The sequence below is a fragment of the Mauremys reevesii genome, linkage group 1, assembly GCF_016161935.1.
Source record: "Mauremys reevesii isolate NIE-2019 linkage group 1, ASM1616193v1, whole genome shotgun sequence".
Classification (NCBI taxonomy): domain Eukaryota; kingdom Metazoa; phylum Chordata; order Testudines; family Geoemydidae; genus Mauremys; species Mauremys reevesii.
In genome coordinates, this window is record NC_052623.1 from 161237817 (window position 1) to 161249875 (window position 12059).

At 41.8% G+C, this 12059-nt stretch overlaps 1 protein-coding gene across 8 annotated transcripts in view; it reads right to left on the reverse strand.

Annotated features, from left to right (window-relative positions):
* UMODL1 (uromodulin like 1) overlaps positions 1-12059 on the reverse strand; it is a 110255-nt gene that overhangs the window by 97599 nt on the left and 597 nt on the right. For 4 of the 8 annotated variants that reach the window (XR_005597620.1, XM_039534956.1, XM_039534944.1 and 1 more), the window contains exon 2: positions 7058-7116. The gene's annotated coding sequence lies outside the window, so the exon portion shown is untranslated. The other 4 variants (XM_039534926.1, XM_039534934.1, XM_039534916.1 and 1 more) reach the window with 4 other exon arrangements.

Consider the following 12059-nt stretch of genomic DNA (forward strand, 5'->3'; position numbering starts at 1 on the left):
ACACAATATTCTACATGTGTCAGCTAATCTCCAAAAGTGACACTGCAGTAAACGACACACTGTTACTCAAAGACTATTTCATCATCTCTGAAGGGTAATTTATCATGTCATGGCTGGATGAATTTCAGAATTTCCTCTTATTGTACCACTCCAGATTAGTATTATATATGTAAAAGGAGAGACTGCAGGTTAGATCTCCCTAGAGACCTTTCTGCCAGCACACCTCACACTCCAAACTTGCCACCAGTCAGCTCTAACATACCCCCTGTGCTGGTAGAGCCTTAGAGTGGTTACTATAAAGCAAAATCTGCTTGAGTTAAAAGCCTGTGAAGGTGAGCTATGTGGCACTATGGGAAGGGTCTACTAAAAAGTCTACAGGGAAGCATTCCAGGATGTTCCATGGCAGTTGGGGTAAGGAAAACTGTGTAAGAAGTAAGTTTGTGAGGAGCCTGGAGACCAAAATTATGTAATTTAAATAAATAAATTTAACATTTGAATTTAAACCCAAAACCATTTGTCCTGAGCATATGCTGTGGTTCTCAAATAAATATTCTGGTTATCTTGGTAGCACATGGTCCAATGCTATTATGCCTGCCAGCATTACTAATGTGGTGAATTTGTAGGCAACTATTTCAAATTCTCTCTCCTCACATACAGTAAGTGGCCTCCAAAAATGGCAGATGTATGCTGAAAAATCATTATTAATGTGTGCCTGTTTGGTAGCACCCTCGGTGCCTCATGCAGATTATTTATATTGGGAGCACAAATAATCTCTGGGTAAATGTATGTGTATTACTGCCAAGGACCGGGGGAATGAAGGCACAAAAATGCAGATCATGGCACAAGTCCTGCCTCAAACACCCAAACAGAATTGGGACAGAAAATTTACATCCTGTACACCCCATTTTTGTGTGTGGGTTTTCTGGTGTATTTCTGGTTTTCTATATTCAAGTAGCAAACAAAATAATTTGTCCAGCGTACTGAAGAAATTAGGCCAGTGACATACAGAGAAAACGATCAATAATTAGGCACCTCAGTTATTTTTGCTATACTACTTCAATTTTTCACTTAATAACAATTAACATATTGGACTAAATTCTCAGCAGACAATGAGATTGCACAGGCTTCACAAATGCTGAATTTGACTTGTTACAGAGCAGTATTTCTGCAGTAGCTCCCCTTTTAGGTAGAACAGGGAAGTATGGTCTAAACTTGTAATCAATCTTTTAAAAATAACTACTTTGTAGTCTTCATACTAAAACATAAATATAATCTACAAAGTGAGTGAATGATAAAACAACATCTTCACTAACCATGGCACATATGTAGCATGGTTAGTTTATATGAGCTGTGAAACTAAATAAAAATGACAAAATGCTTCTAACATTATTTGGTAAGAACTTAACTTAAAACACAAAGGTATTTTTGTGTGTAACGCTATAAGGAAAAACCATGATTTAACTGCATTTTTTCTAACACATGTATTCTTTATTTGATGAGAAGTTATGATAAAACACTTTGACTGAATATTCAGACACAATCTTTCCAGAAAAAAAATAATTTTGGCTTCCTCGGGGAAAGCACTGCATCATATTCCACACTTTTCAGTATATTAACCTCGCTCAAACAAATGCATTTGCTACATTCCTGAGAATTGTTATCCACTTCTGTGTAATTTCTGACACCAAAATGCTTTTGAGACCAAAATGTATGGTTGATATTAAGGAATGATGAAGATGTCTCATTGACTTTTTAAATATTCCGCAACACTAATAGCTCTTTGGAGCTTTCTCAGATCCACTTATATAAACCTTCTAGAGAATTGAGGCTCCACTAGCAGTAGTTTCTGCCAAGAAACGTAATCTCCAAAGCCTTGTTTACAGGAAAATAAACATAATTACTGTACTAAGGCAAAGATTCTGATTAATCTATCTTTCTTGAAAGTGAGTTTTTTGAATGTCAGCTAAAGGTAATCTAAAGTATCTGACAGCTACTTATTTATAATCAGTATAAACTCTGAATGAGATGCCAGTGCCTCCTCATCTTGCTTTGCCTTTACTCACTTTCATTTATGGTTATGCTACGCTAACAATTTATTTTTGTCTTTTTACTTTGCTTTTTCTATATTTCAATGTACTATATATGCTTGCTCTAAAACCAAGAGCCAAGATGTACACATTTGTATCTGGAAAATCCATGCCACAATTTATTTTTTATTGTCTTTATTATTATGCTTATACTACAACCAAAATACCTTGGGCCTTATTTCCTAAGAGCTCAGAAACCAAACTCCAGATGACATTAATAGGGGCTGTGGGAATTGACCGCTTATGACAATTAGGCCTTATAAACTGTACTGTGACAAGACAGAATTTTGTATCTGAATTATGTTTGTATTTTTTTCCTGAAACAATTAAAATCTTTTAAAAAACCTCTCTGCATTCATTACAATAGTTATATAGTGAGGAAAAGATACATTTTTCTATAACTAGTAACACTAGTAATTATTTGTTTTCTGTTCATGGCATACATGTCCATAAGTTTTCTAAAATACTTTCTTCTATATAACTGAATCTTTGTTTTGTAAATGAAACTGTTACCTTTTCAAAGGCTAGATTTGAACTTGCTATTTAAGGTTTTCTGTTTTAGAATCATAGAAATGTAAGAATGGGACAGATCTTGATAGGTCATCTAGTCCAGTCCCCTGCACTGAGGTAGAACTAAATATTATCTAGACCCTCCCTGACGGTGTTTGCCTAACCTGTTCTTAAAAACCTATAATGACAGATATCACACAATCTCCCTATAATTTGTTCCAATGCTTAACTATATTTACAGTTAGAAAGTTTTTCCTAATGCCTAACCTAAATCTCCCTTGCTGCAATTTAAGTCCACTACTTCTTGTCCTGTCCACAATGGTTAACAAGAATAATTTATCACCCTCCTCTTTATAACAAACTTTCACATACTTGTAAACTGTTTTGTCCCCCACTCCATCTTCTCCAGATTAAACACACCCATTTTTTTTCCACTTTCCTCATAGACCTTCAATCATTTTTGTTGCTCTCCTTTGGACTTTCTCCAATTTGTCCACATCTTTTCTGAAGTGTGGTGCCCAGAACTGGACACTATGCTCCAGTTGAGGCCTAATCAGTGCTGAATAGTGTTGAAGAATTGCTTCTCGTGTCTTGCTTACAATACTCCTGCTAATACATCACAGAATGATGTTCGCATTTTTTGCAACAGTATTACACTGTTGACTCATATTTACTTTGTGATCCACTAAAAGCCTCAGATCCTTTTCTGCAGTACTCCCTCCTTGGCAGCCGTTTTCTATTTTGTATTTGTGAGATTGATTAGTCCTTCCTAAGTATAGTACACTTTGCCTTTGTCCCTATTGAATTTCATCCTATTAATTTCAGACCATTGTTCCAGTTTGTCAAGATTATTTTGAATTCTAATCCTGTCCTCCAAAGCGCTTGCAAGCCCTCCCACCTTGGTATCATCCGCAGACTTTATAAGTGTACTCTCTATGCCATTATGCAAACCATTTATGAAGATATTGAATAAAACCAGACACCGGACAGATCCCTGCAGGACCCCACTCAATATGCCCTTCCAGCTTGATTGTGAACCATTGATAACTACTCTGAGTATGCTTTTCCAACTAGTTGTGCATCCACCCTATGGTAGATTCTTCTAGGCTATATTTCCCTAGTTTCCTTATGAGGTCATGTGAGACAGTATCAAAAGCCTTACTGAAGCTGAGATGCATCACATCTACTGCTTCCCCCTATCCACAAGGCTTGTTGCCCTGTCAATGAAGACTATCAGGTTGGTTTTACATGATTTGCTCTTTGCAAATCCTTGTTGACTGTTTCTTATCACCTTATGTTTTTCTAGGGGCTTTCAAATTGATTAATGATTTGCTCCATTATCTTTTGAGGTACCAAAGTTATGCTGATTGGTCTAGAATTCCCTGGGTTGTCCTTATTTCCCTTTTTATAAGATACATACTATATTTGCCCTTCTCCAGTCCTCTGGGATCTCTTCCATCTTCCACTAGTCTCAAAGATAATCGGTAACAGCTCAGAGATCTGTCCAGTCAGTTCCTTAAGTATTCCAGGATGTATTTCATAAGACCCTGATGACTTGAAGACATCTAACTTGTCTAAGTAATTCTTAACTTGTTCTTTTCCTATTTTAGCCTCACATCCTACCCTATTTACACTGGGGTTCACTATGTGAGTCATCCAACCACTGCTAACTTTTTTGGTGAAAACCTAAACCAACAAAGTCACTTAACACTTCGGGCATTGCTGCATTTTCCATTATTGTTTTTTCTGCCTCAAGGAGCAATGGGAGACTAAGGACATGTTAGGCCTTCTTGCTTATGTATTTGCATTTATAGTATTATAATCTACATGTAATAGGCTGGCAATGTTTGCCTGAAACACTCCACCCTCTAATCAGGTGTTGATTCTGATTTTAAAAGATTAAGTAGGTTTTGCTGACTCACCAAAGATGTCTATTACCCTATTCAGACATAAGGAGGTAAAACAGCTTTAAGGATCTAGGGCAGGGGTCTCAAACATGCAGCCCGCGGAGCTCTTCCCTGCGGAGTTTCCCGCGGCCCACGGAGCTCCCAGGGCCGCCCAGAGGGGGCAAAGGGGCAATTTGCCCTGGGCCCGGGCCGCAGGGGCCCCAAGAGAGAAAGCGGAGGCTCCCGCCTCCGCCTCTCCTGGAGCCTCGGCATAGAGCGCCAGTCTCCGTCCGAGCGCCTGAGCCGCCCGAGCCGCGTGGGGGGGCGGGGCTGGGAGCTTTGGGCTGAGCGCTGCGCTCGGCGTGGAGCTCCCAGCCCCGCCTCACCACGCGGCTCTGAGCGGGACGGCTCAGGCCTCGCCGGAGACGCGCTCGGGTAAGGGAGCGGGAGCGCCAGGGCCGGGCCGGGCCTGGGTGGGAAGCGGGACCCGCCGGGCCGGGCCGTGGGGAAAGGAAGGGAGGCGACAGCTGTTGGTGGCGCTAGCACTTTCCAGGAGGGAGGGGAGGTGCGGGAGCCGCGCTTAGGGAGGAGGTGGAGAAGAGACAGGGCAGGGCGGGGCCTCATGGAAGGGGTGGATTGGGGGTGGGGCCAGGGGCAGCAAGGGGGCGTGTCAGTGATGCGGCCCTCGGGCCAATGCACTAGTCCTCATGCGGCCCTCGGGGTCATTTGAGTTTGAGACCCCTGATCTAGGGTGTGGACTGTGCAATCTCGTAGTAGTAACCTTAGGAGCAGCCAAACATGGAGTGAAGACTTGAGCGCCACTTTAAGTTACATTATTGTCAGTTTCTTTGTTAATAAAGATAAAAACTTAGGAAACAGGTGAGGTTTAAACTTTTGTGAAGTGTGTTTCACAGTAGTTTGGGAAAAGTACTTGTTCACAATATACAAACAAAATATTGTATAGATTGGCTGTCTTTGTTCTATCCACATAATCCTAACCTTTGCAATCCTCTTCTATAACAAGTGATGATACCACTAAGAATGAATCTTTAGCATGCACCTATTTCACCTAGTATCAGTCACTAGTAGATGTGTCTTAATTTTAGTCAGAGTGTACTTTATACACACCAAATGGGCTTCCTTTCTCATAGATAGCTGTATCAGCAACAGGTGACCCAAGAGCATTATTTCCATATGTTTTGGCAAGTCATAAGCTACATAATTTTGGCAAGGAGTGACTTCTCAGATACTGGAAATCATTAATATTAAAATGTTTTCAGTATTCCCTGAAATATTTACTTCTGCAGTAACCTGACAGACAGACTGAAGTAGAGATTAATTCAATCATTTTCACTGATGTCCAGGCATTCCATTTCACTTCTTTGGAGTTCAGAGGTGGGGGTCTGAGGGGGTGGAGTAGCAGAGGTGCTGTGCACTGCAAAACCATCATCTGCTCATCTCCTTGATTTCTATGGACAATTCACACAGTACATATCACCAAATTACCTCCCTCTGCAGTCTAATTCTGAACTCATACCAGGGTAATTCAGAAATAACTCCATTGATTTCAGTGCAAAACGTGAGATTTTATTCTCACCTCAGGTATCCTACATTTTTACTACTATGTAGCTGTATGTGGACTCTGTCAATTGACAAGTTGTGCCATTGGGGGTAGGGGATGCAACTGAGCAGCAGCAGCTATCCCTCCAGGATGGCTTCTATGTGCAGAAGGGGGCTCTCTTCCTCACACATACCCAACGATCCACAGGAAATCCAATAACAGGGTGAGAAAACTCCACCATCCATTGTCCACAAAGACCTTTAAACAAGTAGGAGCAGTTCAAGGAAGAATCCATGAAATTCCCCTGGCTGATTTTTTTTCTCTCCCTTTGGGCCTTCTGACACAAGTTTTCCTGCAGGAGGAGGCATTCTGGATCTGTGATGCTGTTAAATTTCATATATTCTTGTATTGAAAATGCAATTATATATCCACTTTTCATCTTGAAAATGTTTACAAATACACATCTTTACAACACTCTGTGAACTAGGTATTACTATCCCCATTTAAAAAGTGAGAACACAGAAATTATCAATGTCAGAGCCAAGATTAGAATTCAAGAGTTCTGAGTTCCCAGTCTTGTGCTCAGACCACTCAATTATTCCACACCATTTTGTCCATCTAAATTTAACTCAATATAATTTTAACGAATCTTGAATCACTCTCTATTTGTACTGTTTCTTATAAATCACAAGTACTAATCAGACTACATTTAGAAGATATTTTTGGATAGCAAATGGAGATTTAAGTAATTACTAGTCTGTCAAAACTAATCTTCCTCAAACATCCTGACATTAAAATAATTTCACTGGTTTTGACCTCTCTGTATAAATACTCTATGAGAGCTTTAAAGCTGTTTTATATCTTATGAAGATGGTTAATAAATGCAACAGCAACCACAAAGTGGACATTTAAAATAAAAACATCAGATCCAGTTCCCCCCTCTTCCCCTCCCACACTAGACATGCCCTTAAAATTCTGGTTCAGCTGCTTAACTTCTTGAAATAGTGGCCTACCTGAAAATCCTGACAGCAACCTTTCTAGGAATTATTACAGAGTCTGAATATTTCATCGCCTGTTATAGAAACAGAGGGAGGTTAATATTAGGGCTGTCGATTAATCACAGTTAACTCAGGAGATTAATTCAAAAAAATTAATTGTGATTAAAGAAAATTAATCACGATTAATCACACTGTTAAACAGTAGAATACCAATTGAAATTTATTAAATATTTTTGGATTTTTTTCTACATTTTCAAATATATTGGTGTAAATTACAACACAGAATATAAAGTGTACAGTGCTCACTTTATAATATTTTATTACAGATATTTCACTGTAAAAATGATAAATAAAAGAAATTGTATTTTTCAATTCACCTCATACAATCTCTTTATCATGAAAGTGCGAATTACAAATTTTTTTTTTGTTACATAACTGCACTCAAAAACAAAACAATGCAAAACTTTAAAGCCTTCTAGTCCACTCAGTCCTACTTCTTGTTCAGCCAATTGGAAAGAGAAACAAGTTTGTTTACATTTACGGGAGATAATGCTGCCCACTTCGTAATTACATCATCTGAAAGTGAGAACAGGCATTCGCATGACACTGTTGTAGCTGGCGTCGAAAGATATTTGCCAGGCGCGCTAAAGATTCATATGCCTCTTCATGCTTCGGCCATTGTTCCAGAGGACAAACTTCCATACTGATGACGCTTGTTAAATAATGCGTTAATTAAATTTGTGAATTCCTGGGGGGAATTGTATATCTCCTGCTCTGTTTTACCCACATTCTGCCATATATTTCATGCTATAGCAGTCTCAGATGATAACCCAGCAGTACACGTTGTTCGTTTTAAGAACATTTTTACCACAAATTTGACAAAATGCAAAGAAGATACTAATGCGAGATTTCTAACGATAGCTACAGTACTTGACTGAAGATTTAAGAATCTGAAGTGCCTTCCAAAATCTGAGAGGGATGAGATGTCAAACATGCTTTCAGAAGTCTTAAAAGAGCAACACGCTGATGTGGAAACTACAGAACCCAAACCACCAAAAAAGAAAATCAACCTTCTGCTGGTGGCATCTGACTCAGATGATGAAAATGAACATGTGTCGGTCCTCACTGCTTTGCACAGTTATTGAGCAGAACCTGTCATCAGCATGGACGCATATCCTCTGGAATGGTGGTTGAAGCATCAAGGGACATATGAATCTTTAGCGCATTTGGCATGTAAGTATCTTGCGACTCCAGCTACAAGTGCCATGCAAACACCTGTTCTCACTTTCAGGTGACATTGTAAACAAGCAGCCAGCATTATCTTCTGCAAACGTAAACAAACTTGTTTGTCTGAGCGATTGGCTGAACAAGAAGTTGGACTGATTGGACTTGTAGGATCTAAAGTTTTACAATATTTTATTTTTGAATGCTTTTTGTACATAATTCTACATTTGTAAGTTCAACTTTCATGACAAAGAGAAAGCATTACAGTACTTGTATTAGGTGAACTGAAAAATGCTATTTCTTTTGGTTTTTTACAAAAATATTTATAATAAATAAATATAAAGTGAGCACTGTACATTTTGTATTCTGTGTTGTAATTTAAATCAATATATATGAAAATGCAGAAAAATCCAAAAATATTTAAATAAATGCTATTTTATTATTAACAGTGTGATTAATCAAGATTGATTTTTTTTAAGTGCTTGATAGTCCTAGTTAATATCTGTTACCCCCATTCAAGTACTATGGATTTTGTGTATTTCATAATACATGTATTGTTTGATTGGCTGTACACCAAAAAAAGTGAAACCAGTAAATCTGTGTTATAGGAATAGAAGTAGACTACATTATTATAAGTTAGTTGAAGTCAACTGGAGTTTTCCCCAAGTTAGGAGTGCAGGTCTGGACCCTATACAATGAAACATGTGAAATACAAACAAGCCAGAGTTACTTTATGTACTTGCACATGTAGCTGAAGCAAATGAACTTTTTTTTTTCATTTGTGCAAGTGAATATTTTGGGGGAGAGGAAACTTTATGTATTCGCTCAAATTTTTGAATATGTTTGAGTTCTGTTTGGGTTTACTTTCTGTTTATATTCCAATAAATGAGTTTACTGGCACGAATATTCAGATACAGTAAATTTTAACAAAATATTGGCTGGTAGAACGCATGATTTTAATTCATAAACATGAATATCTGCATCAGATTCTAAAAGCTGTGCTACTTCCTTCATATAACAGAAAAACATATGATAAAACCTAAGAATCCCACCAAAACATCATAAATTTTAAATATTTGCAAAACTATTCACAAAAAAAGTTACAAAGCAAGAACTGAGAAATCAAACAATTTTGAATAATAAATGAATTTGAGAAAATGAATGCACCCAAGAACAATTTAAAAACCAAAAAAAAAAAAAAAGGATATATTACAATCACTTGCCTCGGTTTTGTTAGCATCAACAAAAATGATTATGTCTCTAAGTCAGCAAAATACTTAAGTATCTGAGCAATTCCAGGTAACTCAATGAGACTATGCTCATGTTAAAGTACTTATATGCATGTAGTCCTATATCCTTTTAAACAATCAAATCTATAAGAATATTTCAAATTGGTATAGATAAGTACCTAATCCACCCAAGAAAGAAAAAACAGAAAACAAACTTGCTGATTATATTAGTGGCAGCAAAGAATCCTGTGGCACCTTATAGACTAAGTTATGCTGCAAAACTTCTGTTAGTCTATAAGGTGCCACAGGATTCTTTGCTGCCACTAATATATAGTATATTGTGTGTATATACATCTCTACGCCAATATAACGCGACCCGATATAACATGAATTTGGATATAATGCAGTAAATCAGTGCTCCGGGGGGGCAGGGCTGCGCACTCTGGTGGATCAAAGCAAGTTCAATATAACATAGTTTCACCAATAACGCAGTAAGATTTTTTGGCTCCCGAGGACAGCGTTATATAGGGGTAGAGGCAGGGGCGGCTCTAGAAATTGGGCTGCCCCAAGCAGCGCGGAGCGCTGCGCCGCCCTTCCCCGGTCCCGCGGCGGGTCCCCTCTTCCCGCGGCTCCGGTTGAGCTCCCGCCGGCATGCCTGCGGCAGGTCCACCGGAGCCCGGGACGAGCGGACCTGCCGCAGTCATGCCTGCGGGAGCTCAACCGAGCCGCGGAAGACGGGACCCGCCGCAGTCATGCCTGCGGCAGGTCCGCTCATCCCGGGCTCCGCTGGACCTGCCGCAGGCATGCCGGCGGGAGCTCCACCGGAGCCAAATGCCGCCCCCCCGGGAAACGGCCGCCCCAAGCGCCTGCTTGGCGCGCTGGTGTCTAGAGCCGCCCCTGGGTAGAGGTGTATTAGTATATTGTGTAGAAGCAGGCAGTGGGCCCTGTGAAATGTTCTGATGGCCATACACAGCCCACAGGTTGGGCACCCCTCACCTAGATTATTACTCAGGTATCTAACTCAAAATGGCTTGATTTTAGTCAAAAAACCAAGATAATAGTGCACATTTTATCAGATGTAATTTTCCAGGCCATTATTTCACCATATTATGTGGACTAGCAGGTATTTCTTATTGTTGTTAAATGTTCACTACAATCCTGATCCAAAGCCAATACGAATCTTTCCACTAATTTCAATGAGCTTCGAATCACACCTTAAAGACGCTAAATATACAGTACTAGATGTACACCTCTACCCAAATATAACGCTGTCCTCGGGAGCCAAAAAATCTTACTGCGTTATAGGTGAAACCACGTTATATCATACTTGCTTTGATCTGCTGGAGCGCGCAGCCCCCCTAGTGCTGCTTTACCGCTTTATGCCCAAATTCATGTTATATCGGGCTGCGTTATGTAGAGGTGTAGCTCTTTTACCTAGCCACACAGCATAGACACGGCCCAGAGTTATTTAATGTTATATTTTCACTTATCACTACATAAAGACATTATAATCTTAAAAACTGCCTGTAAATTAGTGTTAGAAGGAGCCATCCCTCTCCTGCTAAATAAGTGAGGCTCTGGGGCAGGTAGGAGGCACATGCTGTAAAAACAGAGCCTCATTAAAACATAACATAGGCAGTACAGGCATGCGTCCCAGGCCCCAGCTTCTGGGATCATGTCAAAATACCAGGGCTCACTTTAAAAAAGGTAAATAACATTTCTAGTCCTCGGGGCTACAACCCCCTGGAGAACATGACCTGAGTCTGCAGCGAGCTTGAGACCGCAGCTACAGGAGAGGTGATGTCCTGAGCTCTCTAATTCAGTGCGCGGCTAGACCTGAACCCCGCTGCTCTGGAAAGTCCCGCCAACCCCAGGGGGGCTGCGGTCTGTGCTGGGGGAGCCTGGCCTCTGCCCCTTGGGGCCTCTCAGGCAAGGCCGCCACGGACAAGGCAAGCCGACCCCAGCCCAAACGGACTCCGCGGCTGAGCGCAGCCAGGCCGGGAACGATACCGGGCAGCTCGGCAGGTGGCCCAGGAGAGGTCACGGTGCTACGGCTGGGCTGGGGGCGCCTCGGACCCGGACCCGGCCCCGGGAGCACGCGTGGGCCCCGGCGGGAAGCAGCTCAGCCCCGACTGTCCCCGAGCGCGGCACAGCTGCATTCCCCCCGAGTGTTGAGCCCGGATGCCGGCAGTCGTGCCCAGCCCACCCCGGGCGCTGCGAGACGCGTTGCGCACCCTGGGGACGGGGGATGCCCCGCTCTCTACCCCCCCCGCGCTCGGGCCAGGCTCGGCCCGGCCCGCAGCGCGTAGCGGGAAGGCGGCTCCCATCCGACGCAGCGACCGGGATGGGGTTTGGCGAGAGGCGCCTCCCCAGTCCCCGAGTGAGCGCAGGGCCGCCGCGCCAGCGGCAGGGGAAAGGCGCGAGAAGGGGCTGACGGTTGGGGGAACCCCGGTAACTCCCCCTAACCGCCACCCAGCGCACGCGCCTCGCCCGCACCCCCCACTCTGGGGCCGGCCAATCGCAACACTGCGCACGTGACGAGCGTTCCCTGCGATGACCTCATC